Here is a 12,735-nt window from a genome sequence, read left to right as displayed (position 1 = left end):
TGCGTTTCGCCTGCGACACGTGGTTTTGCCGGCGCGACTGCGGCGGGGCGGCAGACATTTTGGCCCGATCGTCGTCGCCGCAACACTCATCGCCAGGTGTTTCCAGGCGCGACTGCGGCGATGCGACCGCCTAGGGATCATCCTCGCATTCCAGTCATTGTGCCAGAACCAGGCGATGCGAAAGCAGGGATTATCATCGCATTCCAGTCATTGTGCCCGAAACAGGCGATGCCAAAGCAGGGATCTCATTCCAGCCATTGTGCCCGAAACAGGCGATGCCAAAGCAGGGATCTCGTTCCAGTCATTGTGCCCGAAACAGGCGATGCCAAAGCAGGGACCATCCTCTCATTACAGTCATTGTGTCCGACCGGCAGCGCCACGACAGGGTGCTACGAGATCGTGCTCGACATGGTGCTACGGCATCGCTACGACAGTGTGCGTCACCATTAGCCCATTGTACATTCACGTGCTCGTCTTTTGAGGGGTTCCTTCTTGCCCTCAACTGCGAGAGTATAAAAACAGCTGCCCCCGGACGCCAAAAGGAGGGCTCCGATTTCTTCTGCTGAGTAAAGTGCTCTCCCGTCTCTCTACTACGGTCAAACCTGACCGCCAACTCTTTGCGATGTTAAAATAAACAAGTTGTTTCGTTGTTACCAGTCGACTCATGCTTTGCCGGGACCTTCGGATGCTTCCAGTTGTACCCCAGGCCGCCAGGCCAACGCTACCCTTGGGGCTTGCGACCCAGGTACAACCACGGGCGTCAGCGCCGAGTTCCCAACAGATCGTACCAGCGGTCCGATCCAAACATCTGGTTGGCAGCGGTGAGATCGCCTCCGACTTCAGACAACTGTCTGCCAGCGGTGAGATCGCGACAACGGAGGCCAGCAGCGAAGAGATGCAGTTGACTGTATGCTGAGCAGCTCAACGACGATCCGGGAGCAGTGCAACGAGCCCTGTGTGACGACTGGTTGCCTGCAGCGGAACGACTGCGCGGAATTCCTGCCTGCGAGGTTTGGTGAGTGCGGGACTTTCTTCTTCTGAGCTTTGCCAGGCTTTTGTTAGTGTTAGAAACAGAGCTGGTAATTGTGGTTGTCGTTGCTGCCGGGTTAGTTTGCGGCAAGACAATAGTAAGCAGTAGAGAAAGCAGCATTCAGAGCAGCCATGGATTTGAAGTCGTTGCGCAAACCGAAATTGTTGGAGCTTGCAAGAGAGTTGGGTCTGGATGTCTCAGACAAAATAAGAAAACCTGAACTGCTAAAGGCTATTCTTGAGTTAGAGGCTGAGGATGACGAGCTGTCGGAATGCCTTGAGACTATTGAGGAGAGGTCAAAAAGACAGGAGCGCGAACTTAAAGAGCAAAAAGAAAAAGAAGAGCGTGAACGTAAAGAACAGAAAGAAAAAGAAGAGCGTGAACGTAAAGAACAGAAAGAAAAAGAAGAGCGTGAACGTAAAGAACAGAAAGAGCGAGAGCAACAAGAGAAAAAAGAAGAGCGCGAACACGCTTTGGAAATGAAGCGTCTCGAGGTAGAGATGGAACGCGCTCGTAATGGAAGTCAGGCACACGGTGCAGGAGAACGCGTATTGTTCAAAATGACGGACCTGATGCGGCCGTTTAAGCTTGGAGAGGACATTGGTTTGTTCCTGGTTAACTTTGAGCGAACGTGCGAGAAGCAGGCGTTCTCTCGGGAAACGTGGCCACAGCGCTTGCTCACTTTGTTACCCGGCGAGGCGGCCGACGTAGTCGCTCGCTTGGATAGAGAGGAGGCAGAGGATTTCGACACAGTGAAATCGAGTCTTCTAAAAAAGTACCGGCTGTCTGCGGAGGCGTTCCGTCGGAAGTTTCGGGAAAATGAGAAAGGCAGAAGTGAGTCATATACAGAGTTTGCGTATAGGCTTATGTCGAACATGCAGGAGTGGCTCAAAGAAGAGAAAGCGTTTGGTGACCACGTTAAAGTTCTGCAGTGCTTCGGGCTAGAACAGCTTTATAGTCGGTTACCGGAGAACGTGCGATACTGGGTCTTGGATAGGCCAGACGTTTGTACGGTGGCTAAAGCCGCTGAGCTAGCCGAGGAGTTTGTGACGCGTCGGGCTCGCGGAGCTAAGGACGGTCAAAAGGGTGAATTTGGCTCGAAGTTTGAGAGGCCGAAGTTCACACCCATGAGAGCAAAGGGGAACACGCGTAGTGCGGATGCGAGTGGAAGCAGTGCGACCGAACCTAAGGAGACGGCGGCAGCCGAAGCCGAACGCAGAAAGCGGTTCGAGATGAGGCGTGCGGGCGTTTGTTATACGTGCCAGAAGCCGGGTCACTTTTCGGCGCAGTGTCCGGAAACAACACCAAAAGTTGTGTTTTTTTCAATAAGCAGCACTGACGAGAACATGAAGCTTCTCGAGCCTTACATGCGAGACCTCCTCGTGAACGGGAAAGAGTGCCGAGTGCTTCGCGATTCCGCAGCTACGATGGATGTAGTTCACCCGTCTTACGTAGAACCCCATATGTTCACGGGCGAGTGCGCATGGATCAAGCAAGCCGTGGAAGCTCATAGCGTGTGTCTGCCGGTAGCAAAAGTGCTTATTGAGGGACCTTTCGGAGCGCTTGAGACAGAGGCGGCAGTGTCATCTATGCTGCCACCCCAGTACCCGTACCTATTTTCAAACAGGTCCGATCACCTCCTGCGCGAGAAGGGGCTTTTGTTTGGTGAAGCTAGTGTTCAGGCCTTAACCAGATCGAAGGTTCGGGAGCTCGCTGCAAAGGCGGTAGTTGCGGGGCCGACGTTATCAAACAACGAAAAAGGGTCAGAGGCGCAGCAAGCTGATATTCAGAGCACGCCCGAACTGAATAAACTTGAGTCTGTAACGTTAAAGGCACCAGATACCGGAGAGGAAAATCCCGATGCGGGAAAGTTAGAAGAGCTATCTACTGATTTGCTCATCGCGCCTACGTCAGACGGACTTGATAGGTTGCTAAAAGTCAGCCGGTCGGCTTTGATAGCCGAGCAAAAAAAGGATGGCAGCCTGGAAAACGTGCGCTGCAATGTCAAAGAAGGTATCGCCAGGAAAACTGCGCGTTTTGTGGAAAGAGGTGGAGTCCTGTACCGGAAGTATCTAGACCGAAGAGGAGTGGAGTTCGATCAGCTGGTCGTGCCTCAATGCTATCGTCAGGATCTGTTGCGCTTGTCACATGGGGGTTCGTGGTCCGGACACCTAGGAGTTAAGAAAACTAAGGACCGTCTCTTGCAAGAGTACTATTGGCCAGGGTGTTTTCGGGACGCAGACCATTTCGTGAGGACATGTGACACTTGTCAGCGGGTGGGCAAACCAGGGGACAAATCAAGGGCGCCGTTGAAATTGGTACCTATCACTACGGAGCCTTTTAGACGGCTCGTTATTGATACTGTGGGACCTCTGCCGGTAACAGCCACGGGGTACAGACACATTTTGACTGTGATCTGCCCAGCGACAAAGTTCCCTGAAGCAGTGCCGCTTAAAGAACTCAGCTCAGTTGAGATAGTTAATGCACTACTGTCCATATTTGCGCGAGTTGGTTTTCCTGCAGAAATTCAATCAGATCAGGGCACAGTGTTTACTAGCGCTTTGACGACAACTTTTCTCGAAAGGTGTGGGGTAAAGCTGTTACACAGCTCAGTGTACCACCCACAGTCGAATTCCGTTGAGAAGCTCCACTCCGTCATGAAGCGCGTGTTGAGAGCCTTGTGTTTTGAACATCAAACTGACTGGGAGCTGTGTCTGCCTGGGGTGATGTTTGCTTTAAGGACCGCGCCGCATGCGGCTACGGGGTTTTCGCCAGCTGAACTGGTGTACGGTCGCTCGCTTCGATCTCCGCTTCGCATGCTTCGAGAATCATGGGAAGGTAGGGGCGACGACCCAGTCGTGGTGGAGTACGTGCTTAAGCTCCTCGAACGCTTAAGAAGGGCACAGGAGTTGTCAGGTGAAGCAATGACAAAGGCCCAGCAGAGGGCCAAGGTTTATTATGATCGGACAGCCAGGGCCCGTCGTTTTGAGGTTGGCGATGAGGTCATGATATTGCGCACATCGCTAAACAACAAACTAGACGTGCAGTGGGAGGGCCCAGCACGAATTGTTCAGAAACTGTCGGACGTTAACTACGTGGTAAGTCTGCCAGGAAAGCGGAAAGCACAGCAAGTTTACCACTGTAATCTGCTCAAACCTTATAGACAAAGGGAAGCAGTGGTGTGCATGATGGTAAACGTTCCTGAAGAGCTTCCGGTCGAGCTTCCGGGACTAGGCTCAGTGACGAACAGGGAAGACACCGGTCAAGTCATTAGTGACCTTATCAGTAAAGCACCGCTGTCGCCTGAGCAGAAAACCGAACTACACCAGCTATTACAAGAGTTTCAAGGTCTGTTCTCTGAGAGGCCTGGTAGGACTTCTGTACTTACTCATGATATAGAACTTACCTCCCCAGAGCCAGTACGATCCAAGGCGTATCGGGTGTCACCCCGCCAGAGCGATATTATGGAGGCTGAGGTAAAGAAAATGCTACAGCTCGGTGTTATTGAGGCAGGTGAGAGTGATTATACCTCCCCTTTGATTTTAGTTGAGGTACCGGGCAAGGAACCTCGTCCTTGCGTCGACTACCGCAGGCTTAATTCCATCACTAAGGATCAAATTTATCCGATCCCTAACATCGAGGAGCGCCTTGAGAAAGTTAGTAGCGCTCAGTTTATTTCCACCCTAGATCTTGTCAGGGGTTATTGGCAGGTTCCACTTACAGAAGAGGCTAGTAGGTATGCGGCGTTCATTTCACCAATGGGAACATTCCGTCCTAAAGTGTTGAGTTTTGGTTTGAAGAACGCGCCATACTGTTTTTCAAGCCTCATGGATAAAGTGTTACGGGGACAGCAAGAATTCGCTTTACCGTATCTAGACGACGTAGCGATATTCTCCGCATCCTGGTCTGAGCATATGGCACACTTGCGGGCAGTGCTAACCCGCCTGCGCGAAGCGGGCTTGACAGTCAAGGCTCCTAAGTGCCAGATAGCACAGGCCGAGGTTGTCTACCTCGGTCACGTGATTGGTAAGGGTCGTCGCCGCCCCTCTGAAATAAAAGTGGCCGCTGTGCGAGACTTTCCGCAACCGCGCACCAAGACCGATATTCGGTCGTTCTTGGGTGTCGCCGGCTACTATCAGAGGTACATCCCTAGGTACTCTGATATCGCGGCTCCCCTGACGGATGCTCTAAGAAAGACAGAGCCTCAAACAGTCGTCTGGGACGAGACAAAGGAAAGAGCTTTTAGCGCCCTAAAGAGTGCCCTAACAAGCCAGCCTGTGCTACGATCGCCAGACTATACAAAAGGGTTCATTGTTCAGTGCGATGCTAGTGAGCGAGGCATGGGCGTTGTGCTGTGCCAACGGGAAAATGGAGAAGTAGAACACCCCGTCCTGTATGCTAGTCGTAAGCTGACCAGTCGTGAGCAGGCGTATAGCGCCACCGAGAAAGAGTGTGCATGTCTCGTGTGGGCCGTTCAGAAATTGTCATGCTATCTAGCCGGCTCGAGGTTTATCATTGAGACGGATCACTGCCCTCTCCAATGGCTGCAGACCATCTGTCCCAAAAATGGCCGCCTCCTGCGCTGGAGCCTCGCTTTACAACAATATTCCTTTGAGGTGCGTTACAAAAAGGGGAGTCTCAACGGTAACGCCGATGGCTTAAGTCGAAGCCCCTAACGTAGGAATCAGCCTCAAAATTGTTTGTTACTGATGTTTTTCTTCCTGAGGCAGGATTTTTTTTTAACATATTGCTTTTGTTTAGTGTTTCAAAGTGATGATATGCTTTCTAGTGCAATTTTTCAATTTGTGGACGCGTTCTGAGTGATGCTAGACTACTGTAAGGAACTAGGCAGTGGTATAAAAAGGGGAAAGAGCCTGGCAGGGCTTAGTGAGGGTTGTGCCGTGCTTGCTGACTGAGCGGTTGAGTTTCAGCGTAGTTCTAACGCTTGCCGGGAACGAGAACAAAAATGTGAACTCTCCCGAAGTCACTTTGCAGTGTCCCGTGCGAACCTGAACGAGAGAACGAGGCCTTCTCTGTGCGCTGCGCTCAAGAAACGTCGAGGGACGCCCGACTTCGGTTTGAGCATCATCGAGCGACATCCCTCCGGACAGCGGATGCAGTCCCCTGTCCATCGGGATCTCCTTCCCCCGGCGGGGCGGTCTGTTGCGTTTCGCCTGCGACACGTGGTTTTGCCGGCGCGACTGCGGCGGGGCGGCAGACATTTTGGCCCGATCGTCGTCGCCGCAACACTCATCGCCAGGTGTTTCCAGGCGCGACTGCGGCGATGCGACCGCCTAGGGATCATCCTCGCATTCCAGTCATTGTGCCAGAACCAGGCGATGCGAAAGCAGGGATTATCATCGCATTCCAGTCATTGTGCCCGAAACAGGCGATGCCAAAGCAGGGATCTCATTCCAGTCATTGTGCCCGAAACAGGCGATGCCAAAGCAGGGATCTCGTTCCAGTCATTGTGCCCGAAACAGGCGATGCCAAAGCAGGGACCATCCTCTCATTACAGTCATTGTGTCCGACCGGCAGCGCCACGACAGGGTGCTACGAGATCGTGCTCGACATGGTGCTACGGCATCGCTACGACAGTGTGCGTCACCATTAGCCCATTGTACATTCACGTGCTCGTCTTTTGAGGGGTTCCTTCTTGCCCTCAACTGCGAGAGTATAAAAACAGCTGCCCCCGGACGCCAAAAGGAGGGCTCCGATTTCTTCTGCTGAGTAAAGTGCTCTCCCGTCTCTCTACTACGGTCAAACCTGACCGCCAACTCTTTGCGATGTTAAAATAAACAAGTTGTTTCGTTGTTACCAGTCGACTCATGCTTTGCCGGGACCTTCGGATGCTTCCAGTTGTACCCCAGGCCGCCAGGCCAACGCTACCCTTGGGGCTTGCGACCCAGGTACAACCACGGGCGTCAGCGCCGAGTTCCCAACAGATCGTACCAGCGGTCCGATCCCAAACATCGGCTGCCGCGCACGCTAGTTCCCTTCGTGTATGCTTAGGGTATGGGTGGCTCGAGCCGTACGTATTGAAGGATACGTCGGCTTCTTTCAGCTGCCATGCCTTAACCACAGTTTCTTCTTCAAAAGCGCGTGAGTCGAGAAACTTTGCGGCTTGGATATCGCAAGCTATGTAGCATTAAAGGGGTCTACTGGTTTTGCAGCGCACATATGCGCCGTGTCTATCGTAAATTTTGCGTAAAAAGAATGTCTGCAAATTCAACACGCAAAGTTGTGTATGATGCCTCGCTAAACATTTAACATTCCCTTAGTATTTAGCTATGAGAGACATTGCATTTTACATGGAAGAAAAATCTTGGTAATTTGCGTCAGCATGTTATCCGATGTTAGAAAGACACTGCCCAGCGAAGCTGTCATCGTGATTCTTATTACTCGGGTGTGTTGTTCTATACAAATATGGCCATTAATTAATGAGTAAAAACATAGGCGCGCATTTCTTATGAAAAAGTTTGCTGCTACTTTCATCCTCCTCTGAAACAGGCCTCCAAAAAACGAATTGCTCATGGCTGCTAACACGACGGCGCGTCATGATATGTAGAGTATTTACATAGTTAATTCACAAACACCATAGTAGCAATCACCTGAGAGAAAAGTGCCGTTGTTAAGATCGAGAGCCAATCAATTGAAAGTGATGAAATGTTTCATTGTGGCCCTCAGTAGCCTTTATCGACAATATGGCACACCCCTGATCACGTAACGGTAGCAATCGACTGTCGGTATGGTGAGGCACGCTATGTTCGCGAAACCCATCAGTTCACTACAACTTCGAATTGAAACCATAAAGCATTTTTTTACAGCGCCAACTGGAATGGCTAAATTATTCTCGAGCTACTACAGCGCACCTTACATTGCCTAGAAAAGGAAAATCCAAGCACCTTCTGTCTCACAATGTCTCGATCCAGCGTTCTTTAATTATACAAACGGTTAACGATTCGCTTCGTCGGTACATAAAAGAGAACCTTGCCCAACTGCAGGCTAAATAAAGTTTGCTCCAATCCAATCGCAAACATTCATAAAGAAAGCACCACAAGCCTTGCATATACTTTCACTTGATTTCTGACCCTCCACCGGGGAATTTCGATATCTTCCATATGTACCATACTACTAATGATTGACGCTTCGACTTCTTTCTGGCTGCAGCCATGCGGTCCAACAGGCATACTTCGCTATAAAAAAATTGGACCGAGCAGCCTGTCTCAGTTCGCCAAACAGATTCGTCATGTATATTCCTCAAGCAACAAACACCAGTAAATTTCTCAAGTGAGTTGAACGTGTATCACGGAAAAGGAAATATATATTGGTACATTCCTATTTGTATTCTGTAAATAGCTGTAAGCCTTCATTAACGTCACTTCAAATTTCCGCCGCTTAAAATAAACACGGGAAGAACCGTGACAAGCAGTTAAAGAAGCAAGTGGTACTTGTAGAATCTAAACTCCAGTATTAGTTAAGTCCCCGTGTTACTGCTGAGCGTTTCTGTGAATAAATCCAAAAATTCGATATTATACCATGAACTACTCGTCGTGAGCAAACCTGTTTTAGCGGATTAAAATCAACGTAAATGTTGTAGAAGTCATATATAGCCAGCGTTTGTGACATACTTGTTGCACCGCGGCAGGTATGGTATCATGACTGGATTCCTGTATGCTATGTTTTTGCGATTGTCCATCCGCGCATGAAAAACCCGCAATAGGCTCTCTTGCGCTTCTTCGGCTGGCACTGTAGCGTTGCCTTTGAGAGCTGCATTGTTGTCAAAGAAATTAGCTCTTTGAATAAATGTTCGCAAAGGAAGACGTCGTAAAAATATATTTTAGACGACCACCATAAGTATACAAGCAGAGAGAACGAGGGCGAACAAACAAAACACCGCAGAAGGCGCCCGGACAACGCCCGAACTGTAGCAGACGACAGGCGCGAGTCCTTGCCCTGACGACACGCGAGCGGCGCTCGCAGCGCCCCTGTAGTTCGTTCTCGGGGCTAATTGGCGCCAACAGCATCAACGAACAGACAGGTGAGATAAATTGTCGCGAGAACGGCGCAAATGCTTTTTTACAAGAAAGCGGTCAAGTTGCACATTCTAGGCATCAAATATCCACCTGTTTCGAACACGAAGGAACCAAGGTTATACATCTTAAAATGGGCCGAAGAGCAGAAACCAACGTTTAAAGATGGAAATAAAATTAATCATATTTTGTTTTATTTTCTGATGGTGTACGGAAAGGCAGGCGCGCAAAGCAGCGGACACCATTAAAACGATAACCAATTATCTTGCTCAACTTTCATAGTTCTAACTTCCGACTTCTAGGACCGTATGTGGTTCTTCTAATTCATCATCATCATTATCAACAACACCAACAACAACAACACTCGGTTACTTCCACTTCCGCTTTCCCCAGCGCAGAGTAGCAGGCCATAGCAAGCTATAGCTCATGGCCTATCGACCTCTCTGTCTTTCTGTAAATAATCATCATCAGCCCATCTTTATGTCCACTGCAGGACGACGGCCTCTCCCAGCGATCTCCAATTACCCCTGTATTGCGCTAGCTGATTCCCACTTGAGCCTGCAAATTTCCTAATTTCATCACCACACCTAGCTTTCTGCCGTCCTCGACTGCGTTTCCCTTTTCCTAGCACCCATTCTGTAACTCTAACGGTCCACCAGTTATCTATCTCCACATCTTTCTCCGAATGTCAATTAGAATATCGGCTATCCCCATTTGCTCTCCGATCCACACCGCTCTGTTGCTGTCTCTTAACGTTACGCCTAAATTTTTTCGTCCCATCGCTCCTTGCGTGGTCCTTGACTCGTTCTCAAGCTTCTTTGTTAACCTCCAAGTCTCTTCCTCATATATTAGTAATAAACTCAATTCTGCCTACCAATTTGCGGAAAGGACTTACCAGCTGCCAAATTATCACCAAGTTTTCTTATAGGAGGGTTTGAATTTTAGCCAGCTTATGCCGAAGCGCGCCCGGGAATAACAGCGCAGGACACGTGACCGGGTGACGGCAAAGGCGAATCCCTAATCAAGTCTGCACAGTTTGGGACGTCCTCCACCGAGGAAGCCTTTCTAGAACGGTTTAGTATGAGCCGTCGAAAATCGTGCCGCAAGATTTATTCCCTCCGATTGTACCTAAAAAATGAGAAAAAAAAATCAGAAAATAAAAATAAGTGGGTCATGAGTGAATAAAGCCGCATAGCGCATGGGACACAGGGTTAGTTTCGACCGCCTTCGGTTCTTTAACGCGCGCCCACAAAGCCCGATATACGGCGAGCGGTTCCTGCATTCATGGTACCGTCGGAACGCGGGAGTCGCACCCGCGTCCTCGGTTAGCCACAACAATTGAGCCGCCGCTTCCGGAATTCCTGATTATTTCTAAGCAGAGTCACATTTCTATTTCTGTTTCTATGCAGAGTCACGGCTCTGAAAGCTATAGAGCTAATCTACCCAACATAGGTTTCGTCCGAGCAGCAGTTGAGAGGGAAAGCTCCTTCATGAAATGCAGAGAATCCTGCCAGCGTACACATAAGCGCCTACATGTTACTCTGCACAAGGAAGGGTATCGGGACAGAGTGAGCGGAGAGGGGGAAAGGGGGAGGGTATGAAGGGAACAAAGAAAGACAAGAATATATGATCGCGGTATGTACAGGTCAGATAATGTCGGTGTTGTTGGTGTAAATAGGCTGGCGCTTGTAAGTTAGGAGATCTTGAAGTAAAAAAAGAAAAAAGTAAATTTAAAGCCTGACTTCGATAGGGTGGCTAGAACTGGCGTGGGGTCAGTGAATGACTGAAAGCTATGGTTCAAAAACAAGAAGTCAAAGGTGGTGGTTGTCCTCGCAAGGCGGCCGCCTCAGCCCTTTGGATGACGCGCACCTGGAGGTCCGGGACGGAGCTGAGCAACTCGGCCTCCCACTTCTCAGGATTAGACACTTGAGTTCCCCGATGGGTGTCCTTGGGGCAAACCCATAATATATGAAAAAGACCAGCTTTCGGCTGACAATAAGCACATGTGTTGAAGTAGCTATGTAGTGTTCGGGATAGTAGTGAAAAAAGGCCATGGAGTTCGGATAGGTATTGGTTTATATAGAGTTCGGGATAGTAGTGGGACAATGCCATGGAGTTCGGATAGGAATTGGTTCGGAGTTGCCTCCAAGCTATACTTCTTGTTTCTGGGAGATGGATTTATGCGCTAAATGAATCTGACGTGCCCCACTTAGTCGTGCCACAAAATCATATCGCGGTTTTGGCACGTAAGGCACCAGAATTTAATTTAATGAGTTAATTTAACCATACTCTAGAAAGTGGGCCGGAGGTCACCCAGGTGGCGCGGGTTCAACTTCCAGCTGTGGCAACTTATTTTTTCGCCAGTTTTCGTTTTCATTTGCCCCCTGTGCTTTCGCTGGCTTCATTGCCTGCCAATCGGTAGGGTTGTTTATTTATGCATACAGTAAAACCTTTACAGTAAATTTACAGTAAAACAGTAAATTGAAGGGGCAGCCGGAATTGAAGCACTGCTCCAGACGGCTTCAGAAAGTCATTTATTGAGTAAGTCTTCAAACAATGTACTAAAACGCCCTAAAGTAATGCCCTGCGCTCCCGGAACGAAACGCGTCAACTTAGGGTTAACTAATGCCGTATACTTTCGTTTCCACCGGCTGTAGTTCATGTCACATCGACGTAATTTCGGCGCGTACACTTAGATTGGAATGCAATTCTCCTTTGGTGACCATGATTCCAAGCGACATGACATGGTACTCACGAATACCTTGCACATATATGCAGGGTTCTACTAAATGCTCTCTGTCGCGTTTCACACTGTGAGCACTGTACGTCTAAGCTCCCGTACTGCATGACATTGAGCGAGCACATTATATGATTTTTCGAAGACAACGTCTTCATTGTAGACTTCAGATCAATTTGGGGTTCGTCAAATAACGTCGTGAAATAACGCCATTTCTGGCCTTCTATAGCGCATGCAGGACAACGCAAAAAGCGTCAAAATTAAGCGTGGAACGAAAAACACGGAACCATGTTAACGTAGAGGCATGTACGGAGCAGCAACGATGCGTAATTGGCGCAAAAAAAGGTCGAAGTTAAATCCAGATGCGCTCGTCGAAGCTGCGCGCGCCCGAAACCGGAATGGAAAGTTTGCCTTTACACAAAAAAAAAAAAAATATGCGCCGACAAGCGGAGACAGTGCAGCCTAAGAAATGAGGGCCGATCCCGAAGGCATATAGTGCACATTGTAAACAACAAACCACCTGGTACACTATAATGCGACCAAGAAGGCTGTCTTCCTTCGATGTCAACCGCTCAATCATTGATTCTTCTTTTGGCATCTCTCTCTTCTCTTTTAAGTAATATAGGGACAAAGATACCCACCTACGAAAGATGTGGAACGAGAATTGACAGTTTTCATTTCTTGGTCCTCGTGCTCATGCACCCGCTTCTTCTTTACTGCTGACGGAACCGAGCTGCCGTGACGTTATTATTTCACCGTTCTAATCCACTCCTACGAATAAACTAACGCTAAGGGGACACTACTATTAAATAAAAATAGAATGAAAGTGAAAGACACAACACGAGCGCTTTGTGCAACGCCGTGACTCTCTCTCTCTCTTCGGAACTCATTTTCTTGCGCTAGCTTATTCTCCTAAATGTCTATATATTTAGAGT

This window comes from Dermacentor variabilis, chromosome 8, assembly GCF_050947875.1.
Source record: "Dermacentor variabilis isolate Ectoservices chromosome 8, ASM5094787v1, whole genome shotgun sequence".
Lineage (NCBI taxonomy): Eukaryota > Metazoa > Arthropoda > Arachnida > Ixodida > Ixodidae > Dermacentor > Dermacentor variabilis.
This window is presented reverse-complemented; position numbering follows the sequence as displayed.